Source organism: Callorhinus ursinus, unplaced genomic scaffold (genome assembly GCF_003265705.2).
Source record: "Callorhinus ursinus isolate GAN/ISIS: 27379988/994484 unplaced genomic scaffold, GSC_fseal_2.0 scaffold20, whole genome shotgun sequence".
Taxonomy (NCBI): domain Eukaryota; kingdom Metazoa; phylum Chordata; class Mammalia; order Carnivora; family Otariidae; genus Callorhinus; species Callorhinus ursinus.
This window is the reverse complement of record NW_027397082.1, coordinates 27275322-27288829: the sequence shown is the minus strand read 5'-3', so window position 1 is coordinate 27288829 and position 13508 is coordinate 27275322. Positions and strand designations below refer to the sequence as shown.

The following is a 13508-nucleotide window of genomic DNA, read 5'->3' as shown; positions in this document are numbered from 1 at the left end:
TTGACCCAGTTTGGGCTGAGCTGTGCCGAACTCTGTCCAATTCCTCTAGCATGAGATTTGGATCTCATGTTTTTCCTTTGTTTTCTCTGCCCAGACCCTCGGCTTCTATAAGCAATCCCTAGAACCAAAACAAGTATACAGAGAAGCAGGTCTGACTCAGGCAAACATAACAATTTCTACTTCTAAACGGAACAAGGAACTTCTAGTCTAAACAACATTCATGTTAGTGATAACTTTATACTTTTCAACACGAAGCAATGGGTAGATGCTTGCTTTATATTTGTGTAAATAAAGGTGATTTATTAACCACCAGCTGGTAGTTCTAATAAAGGAAGATTCTAGCCTAAAGGATTGTTGAATCTCCACTTCCTACGAGGTGGAAAATCGCCTGCAGCACTTAAGTGACTTTTTTTTTCAGTTTACACTCATGGAAGTTTCAAAAATCTCCAGGCAGAGCGTTTTAGTCATTAATAATCTGATGTGAGGAGAGTAATTTATCTAATTCTCACTCTGGCTAAGGGCAAGTTGCTTTCTCATAATGAAAGTACAGTCCTAGTGCTATAAAAAACCTGCTCACAACTAACCCACAAGGGACTCTGTGGTGTGAGGGGTGGTTGCAAAACAAACCTCTTCTGACAGTTTCAGATCACATCAGCTTGCTTTCTCTGCACTGTCCTGGTCTACCTCCAGCTTCATCCCAATACTGTAGAGTGAAGATGTGGGGGGTTTCACTGGAAAACTAGTAACACTGCATTTCTCTTCTCAATTTCCTTACTGGGCTGCTGTGTTTGGTACAAACAAACAAAAAATGTGTCTGTAGTGTTGAGAAATATTCACTTCGTTCTCTCCCATCTTCTAGACGATGTAGAAAGTCTTCATATGTAATAAAATCAGTGATCGCTGAGCAATCTCAAAGTAGGAAAGAGGACTGAAACCCACTGCTTGCTCACAGGCACAGTGTCTGCTCCTTTAGGGAGTCCCCCAGGGGTTGGTTTGTGCAAATAAACATACAGGATGCCCTGTGAAATTAGAATTCTTGGTGCAATATTTTGGGACACACTCATACTATAACATTATTCGGTGTTTATCTGAAATTCAAAGTTAATTGAGTGCTCTGGATTTTATCTGGCAATGCTACTTGGGGGTAAAGAATCTGCCCCCGGTTGGGAGGCCAGGGGAGAGCAGTAAAAAATGAGCAGATTCTAGAATCTATCAAGGGGACTGCCCCAGGAATGTCACTGATTAAAAACAAAACATCTGCAAACCACTGGGCCCGTGGGCAGGTTTCCCAGAGTAGCTTGTGATGTACCTTTACAGAGTTTCGGATGCCCTCCTGCTCTGGGTATATTGAGAGCTGAGTTAGGGATGCTGAACAAGTGTCTAGCCAATGACCACTGAGGAGGAGGCATGAGGTAGGGACTTAAGCTCCTCGTCTCCAAGATGGTGTGTTCTGTACTTTCAGACATAGATCTGTGTTGGTCCAGGATACCGTGAGTTGTCTTCTTAGAGACAAGGCGGTTGGTTGTTATCAGGATGTCCAGCTCCCCTTACTGTCTCAGAAGGCAGCTTGTCCAAACCGTGAGGTAAGGAAAAAACTTGGTGCCCTTTCCTTGAGCTTGCCCACTCTGCAGTGCTCCTTCTACCAGCTCTGTCTGGCATCTGTTGTCCCAGCATCTGGCTTACTCAGAACACCCAATCAGAATCCACCTGATAAACAAATGTAAAGATATGCACCTTCTCCCCCCGGGGCCAATGAGGATGTAGGTGGGCAGTGCTCCATTTTCTGCCTTTTTGGTCTCCGCACCACACTTCGCAGACATAAACACATGAACATACAGAACAGTGAGTCAGTCTCAGAAGGGTATTACAGGTAAGGATCTTCTCCATTCTAATGCCCCTCTGGCATTGAGCCCTGCATCCAGTAAGGTCAAAGGTCTCACCAGCTCTAAGTTTCCTGCGTTTCACAAGGAGGTACCTGAAGACTTAGGCCTCTCTCTAGGATGAGACCCTCTGCCTGCTTCTCCCACTGCTGCTTAGCTCACCCTCAGGTTGTAGGCCCTCCCAAGTACTTTCTTCCTTAGCTTTTGTCTGAGCCTTTACCCATCTCCCCTACAAAACCCCATCCTTACCTACAGTAAGGGGCCTCCTTCCCTAGGTTCTTCTTTCCTTCCCATGCAAGATCCCAAGTCCCTTTTTCAGTCTAAAGAAGGAGTGCTGGATGTTCAGAGATGTCTACGGCCACCCAAATCTGGAAGGAAGGAACAAACGGATGAAGGAAGAGAAGAAAAGGAGGGAAGGAAGGGAGGAAAAGAAAAAAATAAGTCCCATCATCATCCTGAGGAGATGTGGATCCCTCTGGTCACATTCCATTTTATTTCCCAGTATGAGCTACAGGCATCCCAACCCTTTTAATCATGGCCATGTTAAATTGGGCACATACACTATTTCAGGGATAATGTGATCTGAATCCTCATTGAGAGAGACCTGTTTTCTCACTGGCAAGACAACCGAGCCCCATTATTGTGCAGAACAGACTTCCCACCAGGAGCTAAACAGCATGGAGAAAGGAACAGGGCCACTCCTTAACAGATGCCCCTTGAAAGGCCAGGAAGAGCTCCAGACTACTGGATTAAATTATTTAGGTTCAACCTGTCTCCTCTGGGGGAAAGGGAATGGAGTGAGTTTGGCAGTTTTTCCCATTACACAGACAACAAATGTTCACCGGGACTTAACTTGGGTCCTCATTTTCCTTAGCGTAGCTTCACTGATTTCAGTCTGCTTTCAATGATGAAGTTGCTCGTACAGCCGGGTTACTGTAAAATCAGTGTGAGATTAGTCACTCAAAATTAATCTTATTATTTCTACTTCATTTTGTTTTTTATCCGAACTCACAGGGTCCAGTTCTCCCACCTTCTGACTTGTCTTTGTTCCTTCTGCGAGTCCTCATCTCTAACCACTCGGTTTCCCTTATCTACTGGTTCTTGTCATAGACCTGGCTTCCTTGGACTTCCAGATCTTGACACTGCCCTTTTGGCCTGGAATAATCCTGTCCCAGCTCTTCTGCTCCTGACTGACTCATGCTCGCCCTTCCCATCTCAGGGTGAAGGATACTTCCTTATCGAGGCCACGCAGACCCCGTGGGCAGGGCTTCTCAAACGTTGGTCTGCGTAAGAATCACCTGGAGAGCTTTTTTAAAAAGAGAGATTCCTTCTGTCCTCCTGCCCCCTCCGCCAAATTCTAACTCAGGAGGTCTGGGATGGGGGTAATGTAAACAAGTCCCCAGTTAATTCTGATTCTGCAGACCACGCTTTGGGAACAGCTACACCCAGACTAAATTAAATCTCCCAGCTCTGTGGTTCTGGAGCTTTCTCTATATACTTTATCAAAAGGCATTATTGTTCATACCCCCTTAATGTCTCTCCTCCCAGATAGGCTGACAACATGAGAAGGCAGATTGTGTCCATATTATTTGCTGCTGCATCCTCATCAATTGGCACCTGTGTCCCGAGGGTGGTGGCTAGTTTACCTCAGCCCCGGGCTCAGTAGCTTCTTCCCACAATCATTAATAACTAGGTTGTCTCAACTTCCCATTTCACACTTCCAGACTTGCCTCCAACATTGTGAAAAAATCCCCCGTATTAAATTTCCTCTGGTTGCAACACATAGCATGGTCTCTATTTTCCTGATTATGCTGTTACAAATATTTGTTCAAGAAAGCATCTCTTCAAATACAAATGTGAGTTAAGCATTCATAGAGTCATGTGAGTTCTCGCCATCACATTATTTTCCTTTTCTCATTAATTTTTCTGTTCATCAGACACCGATTGAGCTTCTAGCTTGTACCGTAGTCCATGCTTCCACCACCGGTAAAAAGATGAAAGAGACAGTTCTTGGTCCAGAGGGGCTGAGCGTGGGGATGTGGGGATGGGGCCAGGATACTCGAAGTGACTGAGGTGGCAGAATGCTAAGTGCTGTGGGAACCCCAGGGCAGGGGAGGGGTGCTAACCCCATCCAAGGCTGGGGAAGCTGAGGAAGCCTTCCCCAGGTTGTCCTGCATGCCACAGTATTGTAGAAATACAGAAGAGGCAGAGACCAAGTAGGAGAAAATGGAAGGCCTCACAGAAGAAATGACGTTGCTTTGGATCTTGAAGGATGAATAGGAGCATATGATGTAAAAGGTCAGAATCCAGTGTTTCGATGAAAGGGAGCGCCATGTGTCTCAGCATGGGGACACAGCATTCCTGGTGCGTGCTCAGGGATAAGCCCCGAAGCTGATGCACCTGGGCTACCAGGGAAATGGATTGGTTGGAAAGGAGGTCCTTTGGGCCAATTATAAAGGACCTCAGGAGCCTTGTTGACAAGGACACATTTAGGCAACAGGGACTGACTGAAGGGTTTGAAGTTGGGTAGGAGTTGGTAAAACAGATTCACACTTTAGGAAATTGTGGCTGGAGAGCAGAATTGAAGAGTAGAGATGGGCAGCAGCAGGGAGAGCAGTGACAAAGCTGAGGCAGAGAATGTGAAAGCTGATGAGAATGTGACCCATGGGAAGCAGGTAGGGGTGGAGAGGAGCGAGCCAGTCCTGGGTCACTGTGCTGCATCCTCAAAAACATTTTCTGGTGAAAGCCTCCGTTCGTTCCCAAAGGAAGCCTCCGAAATCTGCTTTTATTCATCTTTCTCAAAACTTTGCTGAAGTCCATTTAACCATGTTTTAAAATTCATGCCCTAGCTGAGCAGTTTTGTAGCTTTCCAAATTCTTTTGGAAGGCATCCTGGGGCAGAGGGAAAGGCTCCAAGGGGAAACGTGAGGACTCCCGCAAAGTACAAGTAGACACTCTGTGGATGTAGCGACACCACATTCCAAAGAAGGAAAGGAAGGAAGGCTGGGGTGGAGAAGAGGAAGAGACCTGAGTCTGAGACAAGATGCTGGGGAGATTTTTTTCTTCTTCTGACTGATGAGAGAGAGAGAGAGAGAGAGAGAGAGGAAAACTCTGGGAACAAATGGTCAGGTGTGAAAAAGGCAAACACCTCTGGGAACTTGGCAGGTGATATGAATGAGGCAGACTTGGTTGAAGAACATAGAGGCCTGTGGTCCGTGCAAAGGGCAGAAACCCACAAGCTCCAGCCAATTATTGTCATGTGGAAATGCAGTGTTGCCAGATCTTGTGATTTGTCAGCAGAAGCCAGGAGTCTAGATATTCCTGTAAAACTACCCACTGTCTTTAATGTGGGCAACTAATTCACATTTTTTCTAAGCACCATTCTGGCCAAGTAAAGCACACCATGGCTGCATTTGGCCCTTGGGTGGCCAATTTGTAACCTCTGATCTAGAGGGAATGGCAGGGTTGTTCTTTGAATAAATCCCACCAGCCACGGCAGATATGCAGCCTACTTCTGCTAGAACATAAACAAGTCATGAGCCTAGAGTGCTTCCAAAAAAAAAAAAAAAAATCTATTAAATCTGCTGGCTAATTTTGGAAAGCTGATAAGCTGATACAGAATGTGCTGGTATTTAACTGTGGTCTTGTTTTGGTAGGAAGAATTTTATGACGCTGAAGTAGAAGTAAGGAAATCAGTAATTTCTGAAGTAGTCTCTAACACACCTTTAAAAAATCAGAATTTAAGAGAATGACACTTTGGAAGAGATCATGGTCTAACGTCTCTTTCAGGAGTTTAATACTAATGATTAAAGCTATTTCAGTATATATCACAGACAGTATATAAAGAATTCTCATGAATCAATAATAAGACAAAATATCCCAACAGAACATGGATAAAGAATAAACACAATTCACAGAAAAAGTATTGTAGGTTTTTCATCTGGAAAAATGCTTTGCTTTACCTCACTTATCATGTAAGAAATCCAAATTATGACAATGTCTTTGACCTATAATATTGGAAAAAGTTAAAAGGAAAGTTGGATAACAAGTTGTATAGATAAGGGTGTTGGGAAATGACACTATCATACATTGGTGGTGGAATTGTAAATTCTACCACGGCTGCTACGGAGAGCAAATTAGTGGGATCCATTAAAGTTTAAAGATATGTATACCTCTTGACCCCAAAATTTCTAAATATAAGAATATTAATTAATTACATGGTTTTATTCACACATTTGTGAAAAGATAGATATATGAATATTTGTTATAGCATCATTTATAATAGCAAAAAGTTGAAAATAAACAAAATGTTCATCAATATGGAAATAATGGACCATGAATGGGACACTGAAACCCTACATGTACTGCAAAGGACACATCTGCATATTAGGGGAAAGAAGCAAGGTTAAGTAGTGTAAATTGTATAATAACATTTGGGATTGCATAAATATGTACTGATATATGTACAGAATGTTTGGAAGTTTCAAAAAGTATCTTTTAAAAAGGGTTGCCTCTGGGGAGAGCCAGTTGAGTGGGAAGCAGAAATGGGAGAGAATTAGCTTTTGCTATATATTGTTTTGTATATGTTGAATTTTTGTCATATATACACATAAATCTATATTTAATGTATTATATATTGTATAATGTAATAATATGAATATTATACTGTATAAGGTATATTACTTATTAAAAGCAATTTTTTTAAAAAGTCCTACTGGGGCACCTGGGTGGCTCAGTTGGTTAAGCGACTGCCTTCGGCTCAGGTCATGATCCTGGAGTCCCAGGATCGAGTCCCACATCGGGCTCCCAGCTCAGCAGGGAGTCTGCTTCTCCCTCTGACCCTCCCCCCTCTCGTGCTCTCTCTCTCATTCTCTATCTCAAATAAATAAATAAATCTTAAAAAAAAGTCCTACTAACTAAAAAATCAATCAATCAATCAATCAATCAATCAATCACTAACACTGTCAATCCTCTCAAGAGATTTCTTAATGCTTTTGAATCCCAAGATCAAACTTTGGCTTCAAAGTGCTAGCAACCCTACCACAGCTTTGGCTCTCGAAATAATTGTAGTTATTTTTCTTCTGCTATCTCAGATTCAGATCCAAATCATTAGCTTTTCTGTCCAGCATGCTGGTGAAAGTACATCCAAACCCACAAATGTGAAAAAATGAGACGTGGAAGTCTGACTCGTCTAGTAGAAGTTCGGCGTAGTTCCTTCGCGGGAGTCCAGACGGCTCCCGAGCTTTCCTCTGAACCGTTTCTCTGAGGGAAATGAAATGATAAGGCAGCCATTTGAATGACAAGCTGAGCCTGGGTCTAGTGCACTAGAAGAGGAAAATTCAGTGGACTCTTTATGTTCCTACTGTGTAGGAGCACAGACTGTCTTTCTCAGGCAGACATGGGAGCGTATAGAGGACTTAGAAATCCCATTAAGTTTCAGAGTCTACTGCCAATAAATTTAATAAGAAATGGAAGCAAGCTTATTTGTTTTACAGCATTCTCAAGACTGCACAAAAAGAAACTCTTAGAAGACTTCAGATCAGTGAGTAAAACATTAATGATTCTTCACCAAATCCCCGAATACATCCTAAGCACCTACTAAGTGCTAGGTCAGTAGGCTAGGCACTGTGGTAGGGTTACAATGATGGGGAAGGCGTCCATAATCTAATTCAGTACTTCCCAAAGTCTCCTCTGAGAGGAATTCTAGGGAATATTAATAGTGTTTCAAGAAAAGAAAGATTTTCTCAACAGTTAAGCATCAGAAAATAAAGAAATGAATCAAAGATATAATCCAAGTTTCAGCAGTATACAGGACTTTTTAAATCTTTCAATATTGTTGATATGCAATGTGAATCTTCTAGAGAGGGACACAGTATGCAGCTTTTCCCCCAAATTATTTGAATACGATGAACTTTTTGGTTTGAGCAGCTGGAGGAACTAATGTTTTTGCAACATATGTAGGAAAGCAATAGCCCAAATGGAGAGAGAGAAACATAAATACATATGTGGAAAGTTAAACAGCAAAATAAAACTTTCATAACACAAGCTGGGGTTAACTGCCCAAATGTTTGGCATGGATGCAATAAACAGCCTGAGCTCCAAAAAGGAAAAGGTAATGATAACTCAGAGTCAGAAAGACTGTGGGGAACAAAGGGGCTGAGACTAAGACTCCCAAAAGGAAGGGATCAGTCGAGGAGGAGGAGAAGATGGAAGGGATAGAGCTGTTTGGAGGGATAGGAGACCAGCTTGGCTGGAGCAGAGGGGTCATGACAGAGGAGGAGAGAGAGTGAAGTCCAGGTAGGACTGGACTGGAAGGGGCCTTGACTACCTGGCAAAGTTATCTGTACCTTGCCTTAACAATAGGCAGCCTGGAAAAGCCTCTAAGCGGGACACTGGAATGTTCCAGGTGATCTTCTAAGAAAATTACCCCGGTGCTCATTTGCAGAGAGAATTGGGAGTGGGGACAATGGTGTAGGAAGGGAAGGAAATGGCGGCCAGAAGCTGACTGTAAAATAAAGATGTGGAGCAGGGCTAAGTGCACAGACTATGAAAGGCATTTTAAATGAGGAAGTGACAGAACGTGAAAATTATATGCAAGGGTATCTGTGAGCGGTGTGGGGTTGGGAGTCTGGATGGTAAGGAGAATGGTACCGTGCACGTGGGTAGGATGATTTGGGGGATGTCAATTTGCATTATGCGCTCTGAGTTTTTCCTAACCCACCTTCAACCCCCACTAATTGCACAAAAGTAAGTAGGCTTTTGATACTTCTTTGCCTGAAAGATTGCCTGAAATACTGTCACCCCTCCTTTTCTTTTATAAAGCCAAACCTCACAAAAGTTTGGATATCCTAGAATGGTGGGCAATAATAACAGACAGAGGAGTTTCCTCAAGGTCAGGGAGAGAGAGGGCAGCTGAGGTGGATCCCAAGAGATGATGTTCTGACAAATGTATACACCCTTGAACCATAACTGTAATAAAGAGACTGAACATAGCTCATCCCCCAAACTGTCCTCATGCCCCTTTGCTATCCCTTTTTACCTCCCTCCCTCCTCCGCCCCCATTCTGAGGCAACTAACCGATCTGCTTTCAGTCCCTGCTAATTCATTTCCACTTTATAGCAGTGTATGTACATAAATAGAAGCATGCAGTAAAAACTCTTTGTTGATTGGCGTTTTTTTCATTCAGCATAATTATATTGATATCCATCTATGTAGTTGTATCCATAATTCATCCTTTTTTACTGCTAAGTAGCGTTTCATTATACGGATATACCACCATTTGTTTATGCATTTATGCGTCAGTGAACTTCTGGATTAAGATCTGAAAATTCTTTATAAATTCTGGATAGAGGTCATTTATCAGATACATGATTTATAAATGTTTTCTCCCAGTCTGTGGCTTTTTTCATTTGCCTTAACAATGTCCTTCAAAGAACAGTTCTTCATTTTGATGAAGTTCAATGTATCAATGTATTCTTTTGTGTATTGTGCTTTTGGTATTGTAACTAAGAAATCTCAGTCTAAACTGAGGTCATGGAGATTTTATCCTATGTTTTTTCCTAAAATTTCTACAGTTTTAGTTTTTATATTTAGGTCTATAATCCATTTTTTAAAAGATTTTATTTATTTAAGAGAGAGAGAGAGAAATGGAGGGGGGAGGGGCAGATGCAGAGGGACAAGCAGACCCCCCCACTAAGCACTGAGCATGGAAGCCTGACACGGGGGCTCGATCCCAGGACGCTGAGATCATGACCTGAGCCAAAGTCAGACGCTTAACCAACTGAGCCACCCAGGCACCCCTAAATCCATTTTTTTAAGTTAATTTTTATATATGGTACAAGCTATAGACTGAAGAGGTTTGCTTTTGTTGTCTTATTTAGTTCTTTTTTTAATTTTTTTTTTTTTGTATACAAATATCCAACTGTTCTAGCACCATGTGTTGTACCTTTGTCCAACGTCAATTACTACATTACGTGCAGGTCTATTTTTGGATTTTCTATTCTGCTTATTATTTGCCTATTTTTATGCTGATACAACATATCTTGATTCCTATTACTTTAGAATAAGTTTTGAGGTCAGGTGGTGTAAGTCTTCCAACTTAATTCTTTTTTTTTTTTAAGGTGGTTTGGCAATTCTAAGCTTTTGGCATTTCCCTATGGATTTTTTTTAAGTTTTTTTTTTTATTTATTCATTTGAGATACAGAGATACAGAGAGAGAGAGAGCATGAGCAGGGGGAGAGGCAGAGGGAGAGGGAGAAGCAGGCTCCCTGCTAAGCCAGGAGCCTGATGCGGGGATTGATCCTAGGACCCTGGGATCATGACCTGAGCCAAAGGCAGACGCTTAACCCTCTGAGCCACCCAGGCGCCCCATCCCTATAAATTTTAGAATCAGCCTGTCAATTTCTACAAAAATAAAAGCCAACTGTAATTTCAATTGGACTGCCTTGAATCTATAGGTAAATCTGGGGAGAATTAACAATATTGATTCATCTGCTCCACATCCAATCCAGGATCCTATTACTTAGGCCCTCTTTAGTTGTTTTCAGCAATGTTTTGTAGTTTTCAGTGTACATACTTTGAACATCTTTGATCAGATCTGTCATTAAGTATCCCATCTTTTTGATGCTGTTGTAAATGGTTTAATTTTGGAATTTCAATGTCTAATTGTTCATGTAACCTTCTTAAACTCACTTATTAATTCCAGTAGCCTTTTTTACAGAAATTTCTAAATAGATAATCACAACCTCTATGAATATTTATTTCTTCCTTTCTTTATCTAGATGCTGTGTATTTCCTTTTCTTGCTTTATGGCTCCGTCTAGAACCACCTGTAACAGTGAGTTCTGGTTCTTTTATGTGATGACCAGTGAGATACAATCACAAGAGAAAACACAGGAGAGGCTCAGAGAAACAAAAGTTTATTAGATTCCCAAGTCCTACTAACAGGAGGCATGGCACGCCAGGCAGGGTCACCTGGGAAGCCCCAGGTGGTTAGGAGACAGAAAGCAGGAGCAAAGAAAAAGCCAAGGCAAGAGTCTTTATGAGGGTTTTTATGGGAGAGACAAGGCAGAGAAGGGTAACAGTTTAGGACTGGCTAGTTTGAACAATTCCAGCAGATTCTGGGCTATCGGGATGGTCTCTGGTTGCCTGGCACCTGGCCCGGGGATGATTAAGGCAGAAGATCTCTTTCTAGGGAGCTTGGGTCAGATAGAGGAGGTTTGGCTCTCAATTGGCTAGTTTGCATACAAATGCATGCCTTCTGCGGAGCCCTATGTTATCTCTAAGAATCGGCTAGTTCCAGAAGCTGCAGTCTCTCCCCAGCCAGAATCGTTTTTCTTTTACCTTTTTTTAAGATGTTGAAACATTATAATGTACAGAAATATATATTATATATATTACATTTATGTGTTACATATTATACATAATTCTTTGTATATTCGTATTATATACGTTGTATATATTTGTATTATATACATATAATACAAAGGTTGAACAGACATGGTGAAGTAGACATCCTTGCTTTGTTCCTGGTCTTATGGGTTGACAGCATCACGCACTCAGACAGGGAAAGCAAACAGACTGAGGAACCATTAGACCCAGTGACTGAGAGATGGCTAATGTCCTTGTAGTGCAAGTTCAGTAAAATTGTGAAAACAGAAGCCCACTTCAGGTGCTTCATGAGAAAGTGCGGCTGAAGATGTCTCCGAATAAGTATGGATCATTCTAAGGGTTCCGCTGTGAAAAGTAAAAACATCCAGGCAGTGGTTTGGGGGGGGTGGGACCCTGAGGAATAAGTAGGTTTTACTGACAGGAAAGACCTAAGGTGTATGTTTAATAATAACCATTTCTCCATCTTCAAATATTACTATTGTGAAACATTTGTCACAATTCCAAAACTTTATTTTTAGAGAGATGATTCACTCAATTCACTTGCCTAGTGCAAAAATAAAGAAATCCTTATTTAAAATGTAAATGTTAAAAGTAATAAATGTTTTCAGATCCCAAATACAAGTAGAAAAATTATGATTTTTTTTCCTAAAATTAGGAGTTCTCGCAATTGGCTCCTTTGTACTTAACAACTGCTAACGCAAAGGAGGAAGGGTGTGAACGTCATGGAGACAGAAGTGTGTGAGATCAACTCGGCAAATGGCCCAGGGCACGGGGAAATAGGCCCCTCTGAGCCCAGCCTTGGGGAGCTTCTGCTGCCATGTTATCCTGTGGTTGGAGAAAGCCTGCCTGCTAGCCGCTTTCTACATCTCACTGTCCTATCTCTCTAATGTGCCTTGTACACAAGACATTTGCTGTAGGGCCCTGAGAAAATAATGCAAAGAAAATGATAGAAATTTGTGTGGGGGATGACAATTTGAAGTTGGTTTGGAGAGATCAATTTGACTGGAAGAAAATTAAATCCAAATTAACTGCAGATAGATTCTTTTCCTATTCCTGTGTTTAAAGTACAATGATGAGATGATTAAAAAAAAAAAAAAAAAAACTAAAGCAGGTAGAGCAGGACAGAGGAGAGAATTATGAGCTACTCATTTATAAAACCTGCCGCTCGGGGTACGGTCTGTGGGCCAGCAGCATCAGCACCCCTGGGGACCGGAAGCAGAATCTCAGGTCCCACCCCAGACCTTCTAAATGAGAATGTTCATTCCCGGGTGACCTGTCTGCATGCTAATGTTTGAGAAAGACTGCTTTCAAAAACGTTCAGGAACTGCGGGATGGTTGGTACCTTGAGACGTTCTTTGGGGATCAGACAGCTGAGAGGCAAACCAGTCTGCCTGGAAGGAATCATCAGTAGTTTAGTGAGACATCAGTCAGGGATTAATCAATACAGATTTGCAAAGGAATCTTAGAGAGAAGAGGAAGCTGGAGGTTAGGGAAACTGAGTAAGAGGCTGAATGTGAGAACCACACATAAATCCTGTCAGCTTATTCACGCTAGCAGAGTCAGGGGCCAAAGGAGATCAAATTTATCTAGGGCTGAAAGGCTGAGCCCAGAATAAGGAATCTGGCCCAAGCCAAGGCCTGGAAGTTTTCTGGATATTTAAGCAAGGAGAGTTTAAACAAGGCATAAGGCTGGAGAAGGAAGAAGCGAGCAGTGTGTAGTGCTTGGCTTGAGTGCAGAGCCAAGTGCTGGGCCTGCTCCGTACACCCAGCTCACGGGGTCTTCCCTTTTATACTAAGAACCCCCCTCATACAGCTGGCATTATTTGGACCCTCCTTAGACGGACTACCTCCAAACAAAAACAAGATAGACCAGAGTACAATTTTCAGGAACATAGTCTTCACTGGAAAGTCTTAATCCTCCCTGGGGATTGTAGGAGACAGTTATACTCCCAGCGAGTCGGGAGGCATGGGGAACTGGGCTGGCAGGAGGCTTTTGGGGGACTGGCGGTGGGAGGCTGTTGGGAGGCACCTCCCTTTGTGACAGATGTGCATGGCAATCACTCAGGTCATCGTCCACACCCTCCCTTCCTGACCCAGCCCCTGCAACCCTGCAGCTCTAGCTGCCCCTCGGTCCCGACACAGCTGGATTCTCTAGCCTCCTGGTTTTCAAATGTTCCGGATCATCAGGATCACGTGGGAACTTTAGTATATAAAATGCTAACTCCTGCCCTCCCATATCCA

General features: G+C 42.5%; 1 long non-coding RNA gene across 2 annotated transcripts in view; it reads right to left on the bottom strand.

Moving 5' to 3' along the window:
* Window positions 1-321: 321 nt before the first annotated feature.
* The window catches only part of LOC112830856 (uncharacterized), a 29628-nt gene continuing 16441 nt past the window's right edge, over window positions 322-13508 (bottom strand). The window contains exons 4-6 of one of the 2 annotated variants that reach the window (XR_012381715.1): window positions 2723-2813; window positions 2130-2248; window positions 322-1808 (exon numbers count right to left, since the gene is read on the bottom strand). This is a non-coding gene — a long non-coding RNA (uncharacterized lncRNA). The remainder of the gene's footprint in view (window positions 1809-2129; window positions 2249-2722; window positions 2814-13508) is intronic. The other variant, XR_012381716.1, reaches the window with a different exon arrangement.